General features: G+C 42.2%; 1 protein-coding gene across 1 annotated transcript in view; it reads right to left on the bottom strand.

Annotated features, from left to right (window-relative positions):
• The window catches only part of LOC104490149 (vesicle transport through interaction with t-SNAREs homolog 1A-like), a gene marked incomplete at its 3' end in the record, with an annotated part of 13,908 nt that overhangs the window by 8,299 nt on the left and 304 nt on the right, over window positions 1-5,305 (bottom strand). The window lies entirely within an intron of this gene.

The raw sequence follows: 5,305 nt of genomic DNA, 5'->3' as shown, positions 1-5,305 counted from the left end.
ATGAGCCAGCAGTGTGCCCAGGTGGCCACGAGCCAATAGCGCGGCCACGAACCAAGGGCATTTCCAGCAGGAGGAGGGACGTGACTGTCCCCCTGTACTCAGCACTGGTGAGGCTGCACCTTAGATACTGCGTTCAGTTTTGGGCTCCTCACTCCAAGAAGGACACTGAGGTGTCCAGGGGAGGGTAACGAAACTGGTGAGGGGACTAGAGAAAAAGTCCTATGAGGAGCAGCTGAGGGAAGTGAGGAAGTGGGAGTGTTTAGCCTGGAGAAAAGAATACTCAGGGGAGACTTTATTGCTTTCTACAACTACCTGAAAGGAGGTTGTAGCGAAGTGGGGGTCTGTCTTCTCCCAGGTAACAAGTCACAGGACAAGAGGAAATGGCCTCAAGTTTCTCCAAGGGAGGTTTAGGCTGGACATTAGGAAAAATTTCTTTACAGAGACAGTTGTCAAGCCCTGGAACAGGCTGTTCTGGGAAGTGGTAGAGTCACCAAACCTGGAGGTATTTAAAAGACATATAAATGTGTTGCTGAGGGACCTGGCTTAGCGGGGACCTGGCAGTGCTGGGCTAGCATTTGGACTTGATGATCTTAAAGGTCTCTTCCAAGCAAAACAATTCTGCCACATCTTCACAGATCTGCAGGAAAGCAGTTGACCTTGTTGCAACTGTTGACCATCTAGGGCACACTATACCATGTAGTCTCCAGAGCAAGAAGGGGTGGTAGGATCCAGCCGTGTCACTTTGGTAAGGCAAAGCAAGCTTACCAAAGCAGAAGTATCAGCCACTTGGTTTCACTTTCCCCTCTTTCTCTAGTTGCATCCATGTAAAATCCTGGTGGGAGTATGCTGCCTGGAGCTGCCTGAAGGACTGCCAATACCTCTAGGCCGGTCGTTGACAACAGCCACAGCAGCATGATATGCTACAATACTGTCAACAGAAAAGCACTTGCTGGAATGGCTTTCAAACCATTTACTTCCAGGTTTACTGTCACAGGAAATTACTTATTTCACAGTCAGAATCCCCAAGTAAAGGAGCGTGCAATACTCACAGCATGACTTGCTCAGAGACTGCAGCTGAGGTCAGAGGGAGTTACTCAGCGTACAAGAAGCCTGCCACTAATCTAGTAGATCAGGACAAACCAGGTATGATCCAATTACAGATCCTCATATTACTAACTGTACTACTCCACTATGTCTTAATAATTTTCAATCTGCCTACTTGATCATTTCCTTAAATAGACATTTTTTTCTTAATTCGGAATTGATGATATCCTTTACAGAAAATAAAAACAATGAGTCATCAAATATATCACAATTTAGAATAGAATTCTCTACATTGCCAGACAGAATATCCTAAAGAAAATACTGCATGTAGCGTGTTTAATTTTAACTGGTCAAACTGACAAAATACGGATAAAAATTGGAAACAAGTGGGTTTCTTCCTCTGGGTAAGGACTACAGAGAAATCCATTCTGTGTCTGTACCCAAGGTTGTATGATTTTCTTATAAGAAACAAGCTTTTACTACATTTTTCTCAGTTCTTTCAGCTTTGCCCTTGCATTAGTCAGTCTTTTGTCCCTCAATATACAGCAGTTACAAAAGGCAAAAATCTGCCTACAAGTGTCAAAGATAACACAGCACTGGTTGGATCTCACATCCAGTGAAGACATTACAAAAATCTGGACCAAGACTGAGTAGTCTCGTTCCTTGTAGAATTGTCTCTTTTTATTAACATGCTGAGGAGGAGACTCAAAGGAGTAATAGAGAGCTTCAGTTCATAGACCCCTGGCAGATTCTGCTACGCTGGCTGAGGTGGTTTCTATGTTCAACACTGCCAGAAGTTATCATCCAATAATGAGATGAATGGAACAATACATGCATTTCTCTATTTGGGTTTTAAAACTGGGTTCAAGAGGCAAAACATACTGATCCAGACCTGAAATGGAAACAGTAAACTCCAGTACAGGAGTACAACAGAAAATTAAAGGCAGGACTTTCTTCAGCTAAATCTGTTAAGAGACTGAAATACTGTGCTTTGATTGCCCCACAGAAAATGTAGATATGGAGTTTCAGAAGAATGACAACACTCAAGCCTAAAACCATCAGGACCCAGAGGCTACTGTGCTGCGAAAAAACTAAGGTGTCAACATTTTTGCTAATAAAACTCTTCCAGATCAAGCAATCAAAAATTATATAAATTTTTGGTCAAATCACAAGACAGATATTTCTCCGAAACACCAAGGAACATTAATAAACGCATCAGCCAATGATCTTCATTCTTCAAAGACCTACAGCAGCATGAAAATCTATTTAAAAGCCATTTCTCTATTTAGAACACTCTCTTTAATCCTCCAGACGATGTTTGCCTCAACAGAAGACTTTTCTTCCCAAGATGTTCTATTGTCTCTGCTGCTCATTGTTTCTGCAGCATCAGAGTGCCTTTGTTACATTTCTTCCTGAACTATTTATGCATTTGTGACAACAGGATTGTTTGTTGAGCCATCACCCTCCTAGAACAGAAGACAGCATCAAGTCCTGACAACACCGAATGCAGGAATGTTGCAAAACCAATTAACCAGTATTTCTCCAATTCAACTGAACACGAAGTTTACAGCAGGTCCATCTGGGGCAGCAGAAGGAAATAAACCAGTCACTAGACTTCAGGAGTTCTCTCTGTATTATGCCGAAGTAGCACAAGTCCTTACACCTTTCATCCTGCTTCTTCCAGCGTGGAGGAAGAAGGCCATCAGCATTCTCTCTCAAATCACTGCTGCTGAAAACTGCCACCTCACGTGCATCTCTCCTCACGTCCCCCTCCCACCTCATAATCCTCTTTTTGAGGCTCTCCCAGCCATCTCCACAAGAACTAACTGGAACTTCTGGTGATGAAGAAGCAAAGATCTTGCAAATATTCCTATTAGGAAACAAGGGGAAAATGTGTATTTAAAATATTTCCAATTAAAGTGTTCAACACAGTCAAAAGATTTTTTTTCCAGGTGGTCAAATGCCTCTATCAGCTTAAGACTGCAATTTGTTTTAAAGTCTTACATGAATTTTTTGCTGATGAAAGACAAAATAGCCCTGAAAGCTGAAGCAATACAGTCACTCATAAATGCAAGAAGTAGCTATAATGCAATCCAGTCTAAACTATCTATGAACAGCCTCAAATCTTAACATGTAAAAGCCATCTCTTAAAAAAAACTACAAATATTCAAATTAACCATTGTCTCATCTGGAGGCCATTTAGCCCAGTACCACACTACTGGTCCCACAGGGAACATGCATTCTTTCTCCTCTGAGAGAACAGAAAATTCTTAAAAAATGCCTCTAACAGCCACATAAAAGAATTGTGATTTCAAAGCCTGCTGCTTCTAAGGTTGTCACTGTGTAAGACAATACTCTTTAAATATTTCATATTTAAGCTCTGAAGTCTCCCTAAGTGAGTAAGGGAGACGGATTCAAGGAGAGGATTATGGAAATCCGCTTCTAATAAGCAGAATTTCTTTCTACTATTGAACTGATGGCTTCCAAAATCTATACAATTAGGAAATAAAATCTCTATCCTTTTTCCACGGATCAGTGTAGCACAACTGATTCCAGAAGAGGAGCCAGAAGTGTATTTACGATGTCTCCGTGTTCCTACAAGAAAAGGTCCTTAAATTTACTCTCTTTAAAAGTGAGCAATCCTTTGGGAGGCAATAGGAAATACTGCCTTGAATAAGTACTTTACATTTGTGAAGAATACACTGCATCCTCTCAATAAATTATTCCAGTGGGTATTTACAGTTCTAAATTTCAATCACTGGAACTCTTTGGATATCTCCCTTCTTCATTTTGTACGTTTCCATTACAAAATAGAAAAAACTTTCTGCCTCTTAAGTACCTGCAGACTGTGACTGAATTATTCTCCCATGTTCTTTTTGTTAAGCTCAACAGCAAAATAGCTTTGTTAAGCTGATGAAAAGGCATAGCTCCCTGTCCTTTAATTACACTTGTGATTGGTCACTGAACTCCCAATTTATCAGAAGACTTTCTAACTTGCTAAGAAATAGAATTGGACATAACCTTCCAGGATCAGACAGATTCCTACTCAAAATCCCCATTTATTAATTTCAGATGTACTTTGGACCTCTGAATTAATGCTGCACTGAGATTATATGTTTTAGTTGACCACCTACCTCAAATCCTGTTTAGTCACTAAGTCATCACTTCACGAAGCATTTCCCACTCTAAAAGCAGGGTGTTATTCTTTGGTCCTGGATGCATGATATTTTTACCTTTAGTCATATGGAAATGTACACCATTAGTGTGTGTTTATTCCCTCCTTATATGATAGCCACTCACTTTAAATATCCTAAAGCTTTGGGAAACATGCATAGGGAGAAGAAGCAGAAATATTTAACGAGCTGGAAACAGAAGAGGCATTAAGCTGAGCTACAGGAGGGACAGACAAGAAATCCACTAGTTTCAGCTTCCCTCTGTCTCATTGTAGGAGCTCCGATTAAGGCACTGATTCATACGTGCCAAAAGATTCAGCTGGACTGGTCAAAGAGATAATTTTCAGTTTTCTACCCTAACACCCTTGTTGAGATTACTGTCTCTACTGCAGGGTTAAGTCATGAATCAGACCATGAATGCTGCAGGCTACTGACAAACACATTAAAGTAAATGAACTGATTTCTTTGAATGTGCTCCTACATGAGTCACCACAGTCAATTACCTAAATCAAACGTTTTAACAGTAGGCAGCAAAAATACCGATTCAGATTAAATCATGCACAAATCCTGTCTGTGCCACTTGAAAAAGACTTGATTTTCGTTACTGATGTTGTGGCATGATCACAATAAAAAGCACTCGGTAGCGATGCTCCCAGAGGAAACACGCACGCAGCTCTGCCCCCTGCTCTGCTCAGCCCTTCAGATGCGCTGGCATAACTTTGTGTTGCCCCATCAGCAACTCAGGGACGATTCTTACAGTTGACCAGCAGACAATATTCTGTCAGGCTACTCTTAACGCATTTCATGAAACAACTCACTGCTCGAATCCGGGGCAGGGAGATGAATCCTGACTGCTGCATAAGGAGCAAGAGAACACATTCAGGTGACGGGACAGGGAGACAGACCACGCTAAAACCGCACCAACACCTCCCACCGCCACCCCAGGCTCTCGCTGCTGGGAAGCCGGGAGCTCCCGGGGCCGGAGAGGCTCTTACAGACGAGCAGGACGGACCTGCGGTGCAGAGCCAGAGCCATGGAGGCGAAAAGCAGCGCAGGTGGGAGACCAGCACGCCGGGCGCCGACGGCTT

The sequence above is a fragment of the Buceros rhinoceros genome, unplaced genomic scaffold (genome assembly GCF_000710305.1).
Source record: "Buceros rhinoceros silvestris isolate BGI_N320 unplaced genomic scaffold, ASM71030v1 scaffold8920, whole genome shotgun sequence".
NCBI classification, from domain to species: Eukaryota; Metazoa; Chordata; class Aves; order Bucerotiformes; family Bucerotidae; genus Buceros; species Buceros rhinoceros.
Note: the sequence above shows the minus strand (reverse complement) of the source record. Positions and strands in the feature narration are given on the sequence as shown.